The sequence below is a fragment of the Oratosquilla oratoria genome, chromosome 37 (genome assembly GCF_046742065.1).
Source record: "Oratosquilla oratoria isolate Oo_2021 chromosome 37, ASM4674206v1, whole genome shotgun sequence".
Classification (NCBI taxonomy): Eukaryota; Metazoa; Arthropoda; class Malacostraca; order Stomatopoda; family Squillidae; genus Oratosquilla; species Oratosquilla oratoria.
Genome location: NC_134813.1, coordinates 17343314 through 17362551, shown reverse-complemented (window position 1 = coordinate 17362551; position 19238 = coordinate 17343314). Strand labels below are relative to the sequence as shown.

Below are 19238 nucleotides of genomic sequence, written 5' to 3'. Positions count from 1 at the left end.
AGTTGCAGCCCAGTACCTGTAAATCGGGAACTTGTTGGATGTAAGTATTGGAACATGTGAATCCAAATTTTCTCAATGATTATTGAAAGTAGTGGACTGATTTAGTGAGGAACCTTACACCAATGAGTATATTCTTCAAATATGAGAGCAAGGGAGTTGTTTGGTCAGTTTAAGACAAAATTCAAATTTTTCCAGCAGAGCTTTGTGGAATCCTGAACTATTGAAACCTGCCTCAGAAGTGATCTTTTGGAACTGGTGTATAGAACCTTTGTTTCGATAAATGAAGCTTATATAGAGGTAAGTGATTGAGAAGTGCATTTGAGTTCAGTTTTAAGATGTACCTGCAATGATTAGTGAAAGTAGTGGACCGATTCAGTGAAGAGACTTGCTACACATGAGTTGTCATCCACATGTACATACATAGGAGTCCTTTGGCTATGGTTTATTAACTTTTTTTCTTTATTTTTAACAGTTTGGAAGCCAGGACACCTGCATATATATATATAGAGGTAAGTGATTGAGAAGTGCATTTGAGTTTAGTTTTAAGATGTACCTGCAATGATTAGTGAAAGTAGTGGACCGATTCAGTGAAGAGACTTGCTACACATGAGTTGTCATCCACATGCACATACATAGGAGTCCTTTGGTTATGGTATATTAACTTTTTTTCTTTATTTTTAACAGTTTGGAAGCCAGGACACCTGCATATATATATAGAGGTAAGTGATTGAGAAGTGCATTTGAGTTTAGTTTTAAGATGTACCTGCAATGATTAGTGAAAGTAGTGGACCGATTCAGTGAAGAGACTTGCTACACATGAGTTGTCATCCACATGTACATACATAGGAGTCCTTTAGTTATGGTTTATTAACTTTTTTTCTTTATTTTTAACAGTTTGGAAGCCAGGACACCTGCATATATATATAGAGGTAAGTGATTGAGAAGTGCATTTGAGTTCAGTTTTAAGATGTACCTGCAATGATTAGTGAAAGTAGTGGACCGATTCAGTGAAGAGACTTGCTACACATGAGTTGTCATCCACATGCACATACATAGGAGTCCTTTGGTTATGGTTTGTTAACGTTTTTCTTTATTTTTAACAGTTTGGAAGCCAGGACAAATGCTAACTAGTGAAATGTGCTGCAGAGCATAATGGATTTTAGAATTACTGAAACTTGCACCAGTAGTAGCCTCATAACAGGTGTATTGAAACTGTTTCAATGAAGCATGTACAAAGGTAAGTCAAGAATATTCTTGCTTGATTTAGTATTAGTACATATACCAAGGCTTTTTTCCCCCTTACAAGGGAGGTAACAAAAAAAAAAGGCATAAAACCATTCCCATCCATTCCTAACCTAAATACACTCCACTCCCCTCCACCCTCCCACTTATCTTAGTGCTGTGATTTAATGTGTCTTTGAGCAAGAGGGGAATGTCCAAGCAAACAAGGTAGAGGGCTGGAGATAGGAATAAGTAGACTGGCTGTGTATGGATGAAATTTTGATGCAGCTTAAAGGTTGGTTACATCCTATATGAGGGTGAAGAAGCCTATTGGTAAAGCTACCTATACCAGGGGCTTTTTTTTTTTCCCTATCCAGGGAGGCAGCCAAAGTCTGTCTACCAAGAGCTTATTTCCCTCCTTAAAAGGAAGGTAGCTAAGTCAAGAGGAACAAACCTATTCCCACCCATTTCACTCTACTCCACCACCCTCTTCACCCCTCCCATCTCAGCTACTCATGGATGATGGATCATCCCTGCTTCTGCTAACTGCCCTGGGTCAAAAGCAATATAGCAAGACACAGCAAAAGGCATATACACACTCCCATCCACCACCCTTTCCCCCCTCTCATCTTAGTTCTGTTGGGAATGTAGGGGGCATACGCCAGGCTGAAGGCAAACTCGGGAAAGTTTCATCGACTTATTTTAAAGTTCCCGAGGCCATCTGTCACAGCAGGGAAGGTGGCAGGAGATTCTTCCATTGGTTCCAGAGGTGGTCGGTCTTTGAACTCCCAGTTACCCTTATATTCACCGGAATGTCATGACCTTCACAATAACTATCCCTTGAGAGACACTGAGCACAACTGGGAGCTGCAGATGTTCCGAGAGACTTGTCGGACCCGATGCGGGTGGGGCTTGACCTTGGAGTAGCTGGTGACTCCTAGGTGTTCGGTCCCTGGGCACCTTTGGAGGTGCCGACGTCGATGCTGATGGGCATGCATTACTGGTGAATGCAACTCCCTCACAGTCCCTATTCTCCTTTCTCATTGGGATGACTAGCCAAAGCCTGCACCCACCCTTCACCCATGCCTTCACTGCACTCTGTCACTTTCATATTTCTTTCCAACCAGGCATTTACTTGTTTTGGGCATTAATGATTCACAACCTTAGACTACCTAAGAGTTGTTTAACTTGTAAGCTAATATTGAGGGTGGCTGGTCATAATAAGCTTATCCTAATCAAACGCCCTTGATTAAATGGCATCACTGTTGGGGCAGGATCGGAGGAGGGATTGAGGAAGCTGGTGACAGAGTTTGGGAGAGTGTGTGATAGAAGAAAGCTGAAGATAAATGTGGGTAAAAGTAAGGTGATGATGTACAAGGGGTGAAAGTGGCAGTAATCTGGAAGTGAGCATTAAGGGAGAGCAACTGGAGGAAGTGGATAGTTTTAGATATTTGGGTGCAAATGTGGCAGGAAAGGGTGGAGTGAAGGTGGAGGTAGAATGTAGATTGAGAGAAGCGAGTAAATGCCTTGGTGGTTTAAAAAGTGTAATGAGGAATAGTAATCTGGGAATGGATGCTAAGAGGAGACTGTATGAAGGAGTGATTGTGCCAACAGCACTGTATGGAGCAGAAACATGGAACATGAGAGAGGAAGAGAGAAGGAACTTGAATGTATTTGAGATGAAGTGTCTGAGAAGTATGATGGGGGTTACTAGGCTAGATAGAGTGAGAAATGAGGAAGTGAGGAGGAGAACAGGGGTGGAAAGGGAGCTGGGAGATAGGGTTGATGAAAGAGTATTAGGATGGTTTGGACACATGGAAAGAATGAGTGAAGAAAGACTAGTAAAAGAGGTATGGAAGGCAGATGTGGAGGGAGTGAACATGAGGGGACGTCCTAGGATGAGATGGATGGATGGGGTGAAGGGGGCTTTGGGGAAGAGGGGAATGTCTGTTGAGGAAGGACGGGAGAGGACAGAAGACGGGTGAATGGAGAATGGTTGTATATGGAAAATGTTGTGATGCATGAGGTGGATTGGACGGGGGAATGGGGGTGAGGTAGTGTATGTGAGCAAAAATTTTTGACGCAGCCCGAAGGGATTTCTCCCCGTCCTCTCCTTTATATGGGGGGGTCGCCGATTTAATGACGCGGCCTTGCTGTGGATGTGCTGTGTCCTGCGACACTGTTTCTGACCCAGGGCAGTGGACAGGGTGCAGGGATGACCCGTCATCTAGGAGGTACTAAGATTGGAGGGGTGTGGAGTGTTTTCGGGGATGAAATGGGTGGGAATGTTTTTGTGCCTTGTCCTTTTTGGCTATCCCCCTGGTAAGGGGGAAAGAAGCCTTGGTATATGTATGTACTGTTGGGGTGGTTGTTTAAAAGCTTGTTTATGGGACTACTACTCTTTACATGTTAATATGTGGAGTAGCTTATCTTTACATAGATACTCTGGGGTTGCTTATCTTTACAGTGTCCCTTGTTTCTTTTACTCCTTAACATACTCCTGTATTTGCTGTCTTCTTCATCACATAACCTCGTGTATTTAACTATGTGGGTGACACATTCTTCACAGTGCTGTTCACCCCTGTTTACAGGCAGATGCCAATTGTACAAGGCCCAACCACCACAAGGAAGGCAGCACTTAACCCCTTCCATACGGTGCCGCACACGTAGGCGTCATGGACTTAGATCTCGGTGGCAGCAGCCAATGCCAGCCGTACGACGTGTCGTAATAATACTCGCATCATAAAATATAGTCACCGCTTATATCGATCGTTCTCTCTTCACCCGTGAATTTTGATAACCATAGAAAATGCGATTACAAAAGAATTAGAAAGAATGTCATTATGGAGGGGCGACTACAATAAATATAATCAAGACGCCGATATGGCAGCCTCGCGAATACACTCGCTCCCCATGACGCCTACTTGTGCGGCACCGTATGGAAGGGGTTAATACTACATACCTACTCCAGAAAGCTGCACAAAATCTCTAGATTGGTTTCAGCTGAATGCCATTGGCTTGCAAGTTTCTTGTGGGAGTTAGGATAATATATTGGTGGATTGTTTGGTAGAAAATACATACAATTCCTTGCAAGTGGGGTGCCATTTTCAAGACATGTACCCACTCTTCACCCATCCAACACCCATTTGTTGTTCCATCAGTCTTAGTTACTTGTGGTGGGATATATAATTTTTAAATTGAGTGACAGAATGACCCTTCATCCATGGAATCCTAAGATGGGAAGGACATAAGTGGATGACTGGAGAAAGTGGGTGTGACTTAGCTACCTTCCATATAAAAAGGGGAAATTTAGTATGCATATATGTATTGGAAAAATTTAGTGAATAGCATTAATCCCAAGAATGTAAAAGTATTTAAATTAATTTTCTTGTTTTTCAGCTGAGCACTCAGATGTGAATGTAGAGGCATGGGAACTTAAATAGCTGCACTCTTGGAATTGTCATGTATGACCGTGGTCTCCACAAATGAAGTATACAAGTCAAGGTGAGTAGTTGGAATGTTTTGCTTAGCTTAGTACACTTGCAATGATTAGTGAAAGTAGTGGCCTGATTCAGTGAAGAGACTTGCTACACATGAGCATTGCTGCATTTGTATATGGTCATATTTCATCATCTTGGTATTGACTAGTTTTTCTTTTTAACAGGTTGGATTGACTATTGCAGTTAAAGAATGGTGTCTGGTCATAGCAGAAGGGAAACATTAATGGGAATATTATTGGACTGGAAATTTAGAGGCTGCCTCAGCCTCTGCACATACAACCCCAGTAAACATGCTAGATTCAACTTCAATGTATGCTTACAATATAAATATTGTATATAATACTGTTGGTGCTAGTGTATAGTTTCAGTATGTGGATACTCAACTGAATCCTTGTTGTTCTACAGGTCTATAGATTGAGAGTTCCAGGCCTGCCACTGAATATGTTGCTGTCTAGGTGTACACAAGGGAGGATAAAGGTGACCTCCCTTCTTCACAGAAGGCAATGGTGGATTTTATGGTGGCCAGAAACTTCTTTAATAGGGGGTGCATTGTGTACATTGACAACTGTTATATGTCGCAGGCCTGAAGGATGGATGCTGTTGGTATCACCAGAACCAACAGGTAGTTCATGTCCACGCTCAAGGTGGAAAGGTCTGGGAACGTCTATTACAGGAGTTCCACCATGGTGGAGATTCAGGTGCTTGAGAACCAGCATTTGTCACCAAATATGCACAGTGTATCTTGAGGACCAGCTGGCTATGTAGCACCTTTCAGTCAGTTGATAGAGAAAGTAGTATAAAAAGCCCCTCCACGTGTATGACCTGGTAATTGTAAACTGCCACCCTGTGTGGAAGGAACTGGGATACACAGTTGAGCAGTAGTATTCCTGCCTTACCATAGCGATAGACTCGCCATGTTGGGCATCTGGACCCCTACAGTCACCCAGGTTACAGAACTACTGGGCCTTAGGTCCCGTGCTCCACATGCCAATATTTTGGAGCACCATGCTCCACTTAAGTTTTGATCAGATTTCATAAAACCACATTGCAAATATTGCAAATAACATAGAGCCAAGTGAGCAGGATAGGCTGTGGAAGCTGAGGCCAGTCATTTAACTTTTTGGCCACAGGTTTCATTGGTCTGCCTGAAAAACATTTCCATCGATGAAATCCTTTGGAAGTTTAGGGCCTGCCTCACCTTGCACACCTATAACCTAAGTAAACTTGCTCGTTTTAGGATCAAGGTATGCATACAATACATTGTAAGTACAGTAGACCCTCGTTTTACGCGGATTTTTTATGCGCGGTTTTGAATTTATGCGGATTTTTGGGTGAGGGGCAATTGCGGCGCAGAATGGCATCGACTGTTATGGCACCCTACAAAGCTGTTTTGCAGGACATGAAAAAGTGCCGAGTACAATTGCCCATCACCATGTTTTTACAGAAACGTGGTGGTCCAGCTAATTCTGATGCCGAGTCTGACTAGACTGCTACCTAGACTACTACCCCTTCTACATATATTCATTTCATGCACTGTTTTTTCTTGTTCTTTTGTTTGTATTGTATTGTTTTTCTATTTTATTATTTTGTTCAATATGGCAATTCATTGTGGAAATAAAATGATTAGGGTTCTAATGATTGTTTTGGTATATCTCCTTCAGTGGCGGAATTTTACACGGATTTTCGCTTTACGCGGGGTTCCCGGTCCCTAACCCCCGCGTAAAACGAGGGTCTACTGTATTGTAATATAAATGGTATACTCTCAGCCAATGGCTACACTGAGTACACCATGAATCATTATTATTATTATTTACAAGCTGAGAAAGTGGCAGCAGACTGGAAGCGAGTATTAAGGGAGAGAGAATAGAGGAAGTGAATAGTTTGATATACTTGGGTGCGAATGTGACTGGAAATGGAGGAGTGGAGGTGGAGATAGAATGTAGATTGAGAGAAGTGAGTAAATGCCTTGGTGGATTAAAAAGTGTAAAGAGAAATGGATGTTAAGAGGAGTGATTGTGACGACAGCACTGTGCATAAGAATGAAGGAGACTGCAAGAGACCATAAGGCCTACACTAGGCAGCTCCATATCCATCACCACCTGTCATCCCCATCCATAAAGTTGTCTAATCGTTCATGAAAACAACTGATAGTTTCAGTGCTTACTACATGGTTACAAAGTCTATTCCATTCGTTGACCATCGTATTAGTAAACCAATTCTTGCCTATTTCCTTCTTAAATCAGAATTTGTCCAGTTTAAAACCATTACTGCGAGTCCTGCCGTGTTGTTTTAATATGATGACCTTGTTGAAGCCTTTGTTCCACTTAAACACCTCCATTAGATCACCCTGCACTCTACGTAAGTTAAGGTGCCCGAGCCTCTCATCATAAGGCAAATTTCTGAGTCCATGTATCATTTGTCATTCTTCTCTGTACCAATTCTAGTGAATTGATGTCCATTCTGTAGAACTAAGACCAAAACTGTACCGCATAGTTAAGGATGGGTCAACTATCGCTAGATAGAGTTTGATAATTACCTCTGCACTTCTATTCGTTAGTCATAGCAAAGAAGCCTAATGCTCTGTTAGCTATATTCCTGGCGTTAATGCAGTTTTAAGGCCTGGACTCGCTATCCTATTTTAGTGTCATTGACTAACATCACTATCCCATTGTTTAAGTAGTTTATGTACATGAACAACAAGGGACGCAAAACCGAGCCCTGGGGGACCCCACTAGTAACATTGCCCCACCTAGATTTTATTCCATTTATGGTGACCTGCCGTTTTCTGTTACTAATCCAAGCTCTAATCCATTCTAACACTTCCTTCTATGCTATGGGCTTTGATTTTATTTAGTAGTCTCTGGGGTGGCATCTTGTCCAAACGCTTTGCTAAAGTCAAGGGAAATAACATCGTAATTATCATTATCTGCCACCTTATATACTTTAGTGTAATATGATTAGTCACATGACTTATCCTTGGAGAAACCATGCTGTGTATTGCGAATTAAATTGTCTCTAGATGTGTTCTCCAAGTCCGTTTACTGTTACGGATTCAAGCATTTTTCCTATAACCAATGTCAAACTGATTGGCCTGTAGTTTCATATAGACAATCTCTCCCCCTTCTTAAAAACAGGAACATTTGCCTGCCTCCAAGCAATGGGAACAAAACCAGTGTAGTAGATTTCAAATTAACACACTAAGCATTCTCGGAAAAATTTCGTCTAGACTCGGGGATTTTGTAGCTTTAAATTTTTCTATCTACTTTACTAATGCTGATATTGGACTACTTTTTTCATCCCCTCTGATTTAACCTCTCATTACTAAACACAGAGAAAATAATTGTTAAACTCGTCTTTTTTAATTGGTCCTATTTTTATTTTTTGTAGTCAGCTAGGAGTGCTAAGATGGGAGGGGTGTGGAGTGTTTCCGGGGATGGAACAGGTGGGAATGATTTCATGCCTTTTCCTTTTTTGGCTGCCTCCCTAGTAAGGAGGAAAAGGCCTTGGTATATGTATGTATGGATTTTTTGTAGTATAGAGAGGAAAGAAACCCTTTGGGTTGGATCTTGCATGGCTGGCAACCTTAATTTCATAATTAAGTTTTGCTGTACATGCATTCTTTTAAACCAGCTTTGCCATTTCATTGTATATTGATCTAAGGTGTGTTTCCTCATCTTTTATTTTTACGTAAAGTCCTTTTCATTACGATCATGTTTCAATCTGTCCGTCATCCATTTGGGAGTATTACTATATTTCCATACTGACTTCAGGGGGATAAATGTATTTTGTGCATTAATGATTAGATCAGATTGCTATACATTTCATCCAAATTGCTGACCTGTCTGTTGAGCCTCACCCCCAAGTGACCTGACACAAGGTATGCATATTGCCCCCCGTGACCCAACCCCTGGTCATGTACCGAGACCTGACTGCGTCGACAATGTCCGAAACGTCTGTATAGCATTTCATGTTCAATTTCAAATGGGTTTTTATGTCAAAGTTTGCTCTCCTGAAGTCTGGTACTTGGATGTTATACATTTTAATTCTTCCCAAATAATATTAAATCTTATTTCTTGATGATCGCTAGACCCTAGACTATCTCCCACATTTACGTTACTCATTAGGTGCTCATTATTAGTTAAAAGTAACTAGAGTATTTTCTCCCATCATAGGATTGGTAATCACTTGTTTTAGGAAATCCTGCACCACATCTAGGAATTTCTTCGTTTCCTGAACTCCATTTAAAGTTTCCCAGTCCAGTGCTATAATTAAAATCTCCCATGAACACAACGTCTTTGTACTGGGACGCTATGCGAATTTCATGAATTAGGGGATCAGTCTGCTCAATGCTGAGGTTAGGTCACAATACATCAATAATAACTGTTATTCTTGCCTATAATATCTACCCAAATAGATTCTGTACAGTCCTCTTAATTGAATTGTTGATAATACAGTATTGTATTTTTAACGGAAAGTTATACTGCCAACCCTATCCTTGTGAAACTTTCCTTCCATTTCGATTTCCGGAAGGAAATGTTTCAGCCATGTTGATCCAGGATTCAGTAACAGCTATAATGATTATAATCGTCCAGGGTTTTCCAGCGGAATTAGACTAATTGTGATGCTCTGAGTCCGAAAATGCCCTTGGTTTTTCTCAATCAGGACAGGATTGTTCGCTACAGACATTTAAGAAAAAAACTATTTTTCGTCCAAAAACCCAATTTCTGCGGATCATAAAAATTCGGTTTTTCCGTTTTCCTGGGGAAATAAAAGTCAACGTATCCAAATTCATTCATTTTTTATATACTCGATTACATTTGATGAGCGTTACGTGACACAAAAGTTCGGAGTTCACGGCGTAAATCGCCGTTTCCTCGAATTCCGTGTGTGAGCAGCTGCTGGGTTGTCTCTCTTCAGCGACCAGCAGTAGTCCGCGAGCATGACTGCGTCCCACCTCCCCTGGTACCTCTCCTCCATTTGACGCATGTCCTGATGGAACCTTTCTCCCTGCTCGTCGCTGACCGCACCAAGGTTTTCAGGAAACTTCTCCATGTGTGAGAACAGGAAATGCATCTTTATACTCATCAAACACCCGAGGTTTTGGAAGTTCTTTATCATGCTGTTGATGAGTGTGGCATGGTTTGCTGCCTTCTTGTTCCCCAGGAAGTTGTTCACCACCTGCACAAACGACCTCCAGGCGGCGCACTCTAGCGTGTTCATGGAGTTTTCGAACTCTGTGTCCTTGATGAGCTGCCGTATCTGTGGGCCATCGAAAATGCCGGCCTTCAGCTTCTCAATGGTCACTCCAGGGAAGGCTCGCCACAGGTAGTTGAAGCACCTCCCATCCTTGTCCAGAGCGCGCGTGAACTGTTTCATTAACCCAAGCTTGATGTGAAGCGGTGGGAACAAAATCTTTTCCCGGTCAACAAGAGGTTCGTTTATGATGTTGCTCGCCCCAGGTACTAACTGCTCTCGCGCCGGCCACTCTTTCTTCACATAGTGCTGGGCTCTGTCTCGACTGTCCCACTTACATATAAAGCATGGGTACTTTGTGTACCCGGACTGCTGACCAAGTAGAAAGTTCACCATCTTAAGGTCGACGCAGATGAGCCATTGGTGCTGCTCATATTGGATTTTGTCGAGCACGTACTTGACTGCTTCATATTTCTCTTTGAGAGTTGTGGAGTGCGCAAGAGGAATTAAGGCGAACTCGTTCCCGTTGTGGATGAGCACACTCTTCAAAGAGCGCTTGCTACTGTCTATGAAGAGTCGCCAATCTCTCGGATCATATTGAGGAGCGCCGAGTTTAACAAGAAGACCGGCGACATCTCGGCAGTACACGAGGTCTTCCTCCTGGCAGAAGTAGCCCATGTAGTCCTGATGCCTTCTACGAAAGAACGTGATACGCGCGTCCTCGCCGACTAAATTTTTCTCTGAGTCTGGAGGCCAACAGCTCGGCGGAAGTCTTCGACAAGCTGAGATCCCGAACCAGATCATTAAGCTCACATTGTGAAAAGGGCTGCGGACCATCTTGTGTTTCATACTCTTCTGTATCTCCTCCCTCATATGCAGTGGTGGCCTCGTCGTCGCTGTCAGGAAGCTCTCTGCACGCTGGTACAGGAAGTTCTTCGCAGTGAGCAACTGGACGGCGGGCAGATGGAAGGTCGGGGTACTGGAGGCTGCTCCGATTCTTCCGGTTGATGCCAGTAGTATTGATGGCGCAGAAGTAACAATCCGATTCATGGTCAGACGGCTCCCTCCAAACCATCGGAATCCCAAACTTCAGTGAAGTTTTCGTGCCCTTCGTCCACCGCCGGAGGTATTCCACGCACGTCATGCACACCGTGTGCGGTGCCCAGGACTTATCTTGGTCACCCAGCTTGACTTGAAAGTAAGCCTGGTATGCGCGCTTCACAAAGCTTGTGATGCTCTTCCTGTGCATTGACAGCGTGTATTCTCCGCAAATGTAGCAGAAAATGTCAGGATTATTCCTGCATGACCGTCGCGCCGAAGCCATATCAATACCCTGAAAAGAAAGAAATAAGTCAATTAGTCAATTTCAAACAAACACACCAGAAGCAACCATTTATATATGAATAATTCGCTATATTCTTCAAGAAAAATAGGATTGAACTCAAAACCCTTCAAATTATCATATGTATAGCTCGTCAGGTAGGCCTATGGCTGTATCTCAAAAAGTTGACCTGATTGAGCAAAACCAATGTGATATTCGGACTCAGAACACCAATATTAGTCTAAATCAGCTGAGAAACCCCTGACGATTTTTTGGCTGTTTCACAGTGAATTATTCTCTACGCATGCTTTACCTCGCAGCAAATCAATTTTGTTAATTATGCTTATGCTATTTGTAAAGCTTATCTTCCCTCCACCTGCTTTGGTGATTCTTTTCAGTTCCCAAGTTGTTTCTATTGCCTAAACTATATTCTGATAACCCCCCCCCCCCCCTATTCCTATGTGTCAGAAACATGAATCTTAAGAGAAGTTTGAATGTATTTGAGATGAGGTGCCCGATAATTATGATGGGGTTTACTAGAGTGAGAAGTGAGGAGGAGAACAGGGGTGGAAATGGAGTTGGGAGATAGGGTTGATGAAAGGGTATTAGTATGGTTTGGACACATGGAAAGAATGAGTGAAGATAGTAAAAGAGGTGTGGAAGGAGTGAACACAAAGGGTCAACTTAGTACGAGATGGATGGATGGAGTAAAGGGGGCCTTGGGGAAGAGGGGAACGTTGGCAGAGGACAAGATAGGGATGAATGGAGAATAGCATATAGATGATGGATGAGGGAGTGTGTGTGTGAGAAATAATTTGATGTAGCCCGAAGGGATTTCAGTCTTCTCTTTTCCTACATGAAGGGACGGAGAGAGGGATTGCAAAGTTAACAAAGCGACCTTGCTGTGGATGTGTTGTCTTCAGACTCAGGGCAGTGGGCAAGATGCAGGGATGACCCATCATCCAGGTGCCAAGATGAGTCTAGCATGAGAGGGAAGGAATGGCTGGAAGTTGTTTTTATGCACATACAGGTGTGGCCAGTGATTTTGGCAAAAGCAAATATTGTGATTTTCTCATTAGTCTGAGGTGTCGTTAAGCGTATTTTTTTTTTTTTTTTTTTTACTTTTCACTTCCGGAAAACATTATTAAGGATAAATAATAACATAAATTGCTCACAAAGACAATTATAACAACAAAAGAGCAATTACTCGCAATGTTGGCCACGCTTCAAAACGGTTTTGATGCGCTTCGGCATGCTGTGGACTAATGTTATGATGACATTTTGGTCAATTGATTTCCACTCAATTAAGGCTCCAAGTTGGGTTAACTTTGTTGGCTTCTTACTGTTCACTCGACATTTGACGATTGACCACAAATTTTCGAATGGATTCAGATCAGCTGAGTTTCCAGGCCAAGGACCCAAAATCTCTACTCCATGATCATCAAGAAACTTTGTGACTACTCTTGCATTGTGACAGGGCGCGCCATCATGTTGGTAAGCAACCTCATTGTCGGGAAACTGATCAGCAAACGTTGGAAGGAGATGAGCGTTCAGGACTTCCAGTTACCAGGCCGAATTCATTGCTGTTAGTGCTCCAGTTCCCTTACCTGAAAAGCAACCCCAGACATGAAGAGTGGCAGGATGCTTCACCGTTGGAACGACACACTCCTTGTTAAATCTTTCGCCTGTTCGTCGTCGAACGAGGCTTTTTCCGAAGGTAGCAAAAAGGGGAAACGGAGCTTCATCAGAGAAAATGACTTTGCACCATTGTTCAGCAGTCCAATGCTGGTATTTTCTGCAAAAAGCGAGCCGGTCTCTTATGTTCTTTGCTGTCAGGAGAGGTTTCTTTGCAGCTCTCCTTGAGGCAAGTCCATTGTCCAAGAGTCGACGTCGAACTGTTCGTGCTGAGGAATGGACACCGTCCTTCTCCCATTCTAAAACAAGCTCTGAACTGCTGGCAGTCCTTTCCCGTAACGAATGGCGCACCAAAGCCCTATCTTGACGAGCTGACGACAGCCTTCTCCTGCCAGGGGCTTTTTTTACCACTGTGCATTTTGTCTCTTTGAATTGTTTTATCAATCTGTATACTGTTCGGCATGACACAATTTCCTTTGTTGAAAGACCACTCTGGTGGAGATGAATGATGGTTTCCCTTTTGGCTTTTGAAATTACCATGATTAAGATTGGTTAAAGAATCTGGAAAAGATAAAATTGTTAAAAATATAAATAAACAAATTAGAACAATATATTGAAGTAAACGTGTTAATCACCTTATGACTATTTCTGCAGTTCAAATGCCTATATCAGTTTTTAAACTTGTAGAAATTTGTTTTCAGTGTTTTAGGAAAAACCAAGTTGATGAATAATTAAAGTGTTGTAATTAAGGTCTTTTTTTTACCACTATAAAGCAATTCTGTTAAGTTATATAAACTGTTAGTCATTAGGCATAGGTATATTTTGAAATACTCTTAAAATAGAAAAAATAGTTTTTGTCAAAATCATTGGCTACACCTGTACAGTATTTATAGCCGTCTGAACAGAACTGGAAATTTAGTATTCGGTTCTGAAAAATTTATGAAACAACATAAAATTAGTGAAATTATATTAATGCAATGTTTTATTATATCCCTTGCATTAGTAACAGCAGTAGCCAGTTCCGAATTTGTTAAAAAAAAAAAATAATACAATATTCTCATTTAGATTCCTGAGCCCCCTTCTATCTGTTCTTTGTCTTCCTCATGACGTGAAGGCATTTCATTAGATGTGCCCGACCTATTCCATTGGATACAATATTTAAATGACAGATTCAATAAAGAACAGGCATGTGGAAAAATAAAATTGCCCTGTTCTCACTGCGTCATTACATCAAGTATGTCGGCCAGGGAAGATTTTTGTGTATTTGGAAATAATTTGGTCCTCTTCTCTGGTAGTTCGGTGCTATAGTTTGATTTTTTCGTTTGTGGCTCACAAGAAGAAAAGTCGCAAGCATACAAATGCAACACATCAGACTTGTCTATAATCTGCATTCCAGCACCCCAGTTGGTGTGTGTGTATATATATATATATATATATATATATATATATATATATATATATATATATATATATATATATATATATAATATATATAAATCATCCACGACACTTAAGATTCTGTCAGATGCAAGTGCAATTAATTTGTCGTAAAACTCGCCAGTTTTAGCTGGTTCCCATGCCACCGATGGTATTTTTCTTTTCATTCTCTTGCTGAGAAGAAGTCAAATGCAAAGCAAGGCCCCACTTAATTTTTCAGTTGTCATATTGACCGGTAAAATTAGCTGTAATGCTGTGGTAAGTTTTAACAGCAGCTGCCATTTCAACGTGTCCTATTTTATTGCTTCTGAATTGGGCAGTGGGAAAGGATGCCTTCATCCACAATGAGCAAAGAATAGATAAATGGTTGATGGGTGGTGCATCCCCTGGCTGGCTACCTCCCCTGTAAAGGGGAAGCCCGTTTGTATAGATAATCTTTTAACCCCTTCCATTCCTGGTAGCACATTTCCTTCTGGCTTCCATCAGGACATTTTTGTTGTTGCAGCACCTCTTCGTTATTCTGTATGAGCAAGCAATTTCATGACGCTACTTCGTATGCCACTAATTGGCAGAAGCAAGTGGCCGAGTTTTCAAATTTGTCATGTTACCTTTTAAGAGGATATGCAGTTATAAAAAATGATCCCATCGTGGAGTACTGGATATTTGCATGTTTCAATCTGTGCAACCTCGACGTTTGGCTTGCCAGATTTCAGCATAATTGAAATGCCTACTATCGATATGAAATAAGTATATTATTTACTAGACTATCACCTTATCCTCGTCATTTCCTGTTTCTGATTCCTGTTTATCCGCCAAAAAAGTCTTACTAGTTTTTCACTTGTATCACCTATCAATCCTACAGTAGCTAAAGTATGTATTTTTCTTCGCACCCTCACAGCATGAACGTCTGAACACTTCAGTCTCCAACCGTCATACATACTCAAATCTCGCAGAGGCATCTATAGCAGATCCTTCAGTTACAGACTTCCCGATTATTTCCAAAATGAATGATACGTGTGCTGTTAAGGACAAGGAAAGGTAAATTATGGTAGATTTCATTGACATATATAGGAAGCAAATGGCATTGTGGAAGGTGAAATCTAAAGAATATTCTAATAGGAATTTAAGAAAAGCCCGCCAACGTCTCTCACGAGGACGAGCCGGATGACATTTTATTTGCAGGTAATGATTTATTAAACATAGGTTAGTTTAGGTTAGACGAATTCATCATCCTTTCATTTCTTCGACGTCAGCATCCATCATAAACATGGCGTACCATTCGTCCGACACGACTTCGTTACTTACGAAATTGTTTTGGTACTTTTTTTTTCATTTCCGCCCACAAAATTGTATATTACGTTGATACATTATAATAATAATTTTAAAAAATCTATTGCTATATTGCGCCCATGGTCGAAACTAAAAATTTACTCAAGTTTCTGGTATAATCCTAGATAATGTGCTAGTTGCGGCGGGAGCTGAAAATCTCGTCTTGCAGAGATCTGTCCGTTGCTAAAAGCACAATGTTGTGTTCAGCCGTTCATAAGGGCCAATGGACTTTCATAACTGTCTTTACAATAATGATTGGAGTGACCAAATTCAGAATTTCGTAATATGTTGATTAGTCCATGCGCATATAATTGCGCCAATCATCTGGGTGTAATTTCAGCTCCTTCATTAATTGGTGTACCCAAAGCTTATCTCCTTCGAGCAGTATGCTGGTCAAGAACAGGGTGGCCAACCAGGTGAGTTAGTACAGCGAAATCTCACCGGCGAACGACAGCAACCGGCCCTTCGCAATGTCCACAATGTTCAAAGTTCAAAACTTTCACAATTTTTACGGAATACACTATCACAACTATGGCAGTCAACACTGTTACGGGAGTCAGTACTTCACAGGTTTCTTCCAGCTGTGTGTAACTAACATCGACGAAACCTATCACTGGAGGTGGGGGAGGGGGGAGATTCACTCGCCAAGTCGAAAGATGAGGCGAGTTTACTGGTCCAGCCTGCAGCTCCTTGCCGGCCGTACTTCTTCCACTGGTCCAAGCTCACCCAGACGATTCGATGCAGAACGAAGTCTCGATGGTGATACGGAGGTACGCCGGCTAGACCGTATTTTAGCTCCAGTAGTTCCGACTCCCACCAGCTCTGTCTGTCTATTACCCTTTGCGCTTCGGGGTTTCTGAGTTTTAAAGCTTCAGAGTTTCGAAACTCAATTACGAAGTCGGTAATACTCTCCCAAATCACTCCGCTCCTTCCAACTGTAATTTATTTATTAGTTAATCAGTTGTTTATGTATATGTATAATTCAGCTGAAGTTTACGAGTCACAAGTGATCTGTGATAGAGCATAGCAAAAACCCTGCCATAACTTCGGCTAATAGTGAGAGGAACTACCCGACTTATGGGGCTCTATTGTTGGCAAAATCAAATTTTGGAAAAATCATCTTCGCGTTGTTATGTAATGCCTTTTTTTGTGCACCCAGTGTACTATGGCTTAGCAAAAAGACCACCAAAACTTCAGCTAATACCGAAAGGAGCTACCCGACTTATGGAGCTCTATTAAGCAAATGATAATATTAATAAATAAATAAAATAATCCTTGCGGTGTTTAAATATAAACAATAATGCTATCTGTTGGGTGAACTCGTGTATTGTGGGAGGAGCTTGGCAAAAGCCCGCCAAAACATCGGCTAATACCGAGAGGAGCTCCCCGACTTATGGAGCTCTATTAACCAAAATAATAAGTAAACAAATAAAATCTTGCGGTGTTTAAATATAAACTAAATGCAATATTGGGTGAACCCAGTGTATTGTGGGAGGAGCTTAGCAAAAGCCCGCCAAAGCATGGGCTAATACTGAGAGGAGCTCTCCGACTTATGGGCTCTATTGATAAGCAAAATCCAAATTTTGGAAATCGTCCTCGCATTGGCGTTTAAACATAAACAATAATTCCATCTATTGAGGGTGTCGTGGTTTGGTTCGGACAAGCCAGGGAAATGAGACTCGCAATAGCACTAACACTAAGATTTAATGGTTACTATGCTCGGAGGTCACGGACGAAGGCTCGCAGAGGGAAGGTAGTGAGGGCCTCATCAAGCGTCATGGCTGTGGGCGAAGGGCCACAGGAGGGAATGAGGCAACTTGCTGGGGAGAACTGGTCCTGAGGCGTCTTGCTGGAAAGAACTGCTGCTTTGAGTCTGATTTTCTGATTTCCTAGGAAAGATCACCCGCTTGCGCGGAACCGGTTTTTGTGGGAGGGGAAGAAAGTCTGTAGGAAAATGAAAAGATAGTAGTGTATAAAAGAGGGCTATTGCCATCGGACGATTAAGCGAGCGTTCAGGGGCCTTGGCTCGGGAGAAATGGACAGGGAACTCGGACGGCGGCGCCGACGCCGGGATCAAAATCACCAAAAGTTCAGAAAATGGTAGGGGGCGTAGTAGTAAAGGTGGAAAAACGGAAAAATCTTTAGTGGGAGGTAATCTGAAATGAGATGTATAAGAGAAATTTAGAAAGGAAGCGAATTTTAGACGAAGAAAAAGTGTACAATTTCTCTGAATATTCATTTCCTTTTTTGCCTACCTACCCTGTGGTGGGGGAAAAGAATACTGCCACCAAGTACTTCCACTTGGATCGTAAGAGGCGAGAAAAAAGGGACAGGGATTGGGACCAGGCATCCTTCTCCCTGTAGCCCCACAGGGGACATTCCTAAAAAAAAGTAAAGGCATAAGAGGATCTTGGAGTTTTCCGACCAGCATCCTAAGGTTTGGGTCTTTTCATGTGCGTGGATGTGGTGCAGATGAGAGTAAAAGGGAAGAGGTAGGTAGTATGTTTGTGAGATGAAAAGATGGATGTGTTGGCTTTGAGTGAAACTAAGTTGAAAGGGAAGGGCGAGTGTAAGTTTGGGAGTGTAAGTGGGAGGTTATCAGGAGTGAAGAGAGGGCGAGGGAGGGAAGGGGTGGCTATACTAGTAAGTGAAGAGATAGATAAACGTGTAGTGGAGTTGAAGGAGGGTGAGTGTAAGTTTGGGAGTGTAAGTGGGAGGTTATCAGGAGTGAAGAGAGGGCGAGGGAGGGAAGGGGTGGCTATACTAGTAAGTGAAGAGATAGATAAACGTGTAGTGGAGTTGAAGGAGGTTTCCTCAAGGATAATGTGGATGAAGGTGAAACTGGGAAAGGAGATGTGGGTTTTTGTAAGTGTATATGGGCCTGGCAGTGAGAAGAGTGTAGAAGAAAGGGACCTTTTGGATAGATTTAAATGAGTGCATAGAGGGATTAGGGAGAAATGTCAATGTAATAGTACTGGAAGACCTTAATGCTAGGGTAGGGAATGATCAATTGATGGAGTAATTGGGAAATGTGGAGTTCCAGGAAAGAATCGTAGTGGAGAGTTGATGGTGGAGATGTATCTAGAAAGAGAGTTGATGATAGCAAATACAGTGTTTCGGAAGAAAGTCAAGCATAAAGGGTGGTAGATAGAGTGCTAATGGATTATGTAGTGGTAGATAGGAGTATGATAGGAAGAGTTAAGGATGTACATGTGCTAAGGGGAGAGGGTGGGGGAATATCAGACCATTTTTTGGTGGAAGGTAAGTTGAGAGTGGAGGATAGATGGAGAAAGAGGAAAAGGACAAAAGGTAGGGAGGTGCTTAGAGTGAACTCTTTAAAGGAAAAGGAGAAGGAGTACAAGAAGCTGAGGGAGGAGTGGGAGGGAGTGAAGGATAGAGTAGAGCTAGGAGTGGAGGAGGAATGGGGATGGTTCAAGGAAGGTGTCACAAAGTGTGCAAAGATGGTGTGTGGAACAAGAAGGACAGGAGGAAATAGAAGGAAGGGTTGTGAATGGTGGGATGAGGAAACAAAGAAGGTTGTAGAAGAGAAGCGAGCTTTCGCAGATTGGTTACAAAATAGGGCAAGGGAGTCATATGAGAGG

The 19238-nt window shown here is 42.1% G+C and overlaps 1 long non-coding RNA gene across 3 annotated transcripts; it reads left to right on the top strand.

The window, feature by feature from the left end:
* The first annotated feature begins 69 nt into the window (after positions 1-69).
* LOC143019542 (uncharacterized) lies at positions 70-6329 on the top strand. Of its 3 annotated transcripts, XR_012965822.1 has the most exons (7): positions 70-297; positions 473-509; positions 685-719; positions 895-929; positions 1104-1237; positions 4621-4725; positions 4886-6329. It is a non-coding gene; the product is annotated as an uncharacterized LOC143019542 (long non-coding RNA). The 3 variants fall into 3 exon arrangements; XR_012965821.1 differs by lacking the exon at positions 473-509 and having other exon boundaries at positions 72-297; positions 4886-6328; XR_012965823.1 differs by lacking the exons at positions 473-509; positions 685-719 and having other exon boundaries at positions 72-297; positions 4886-6327.
* Positions 6330-19238: the final 12909 nt, after the last annotated feature.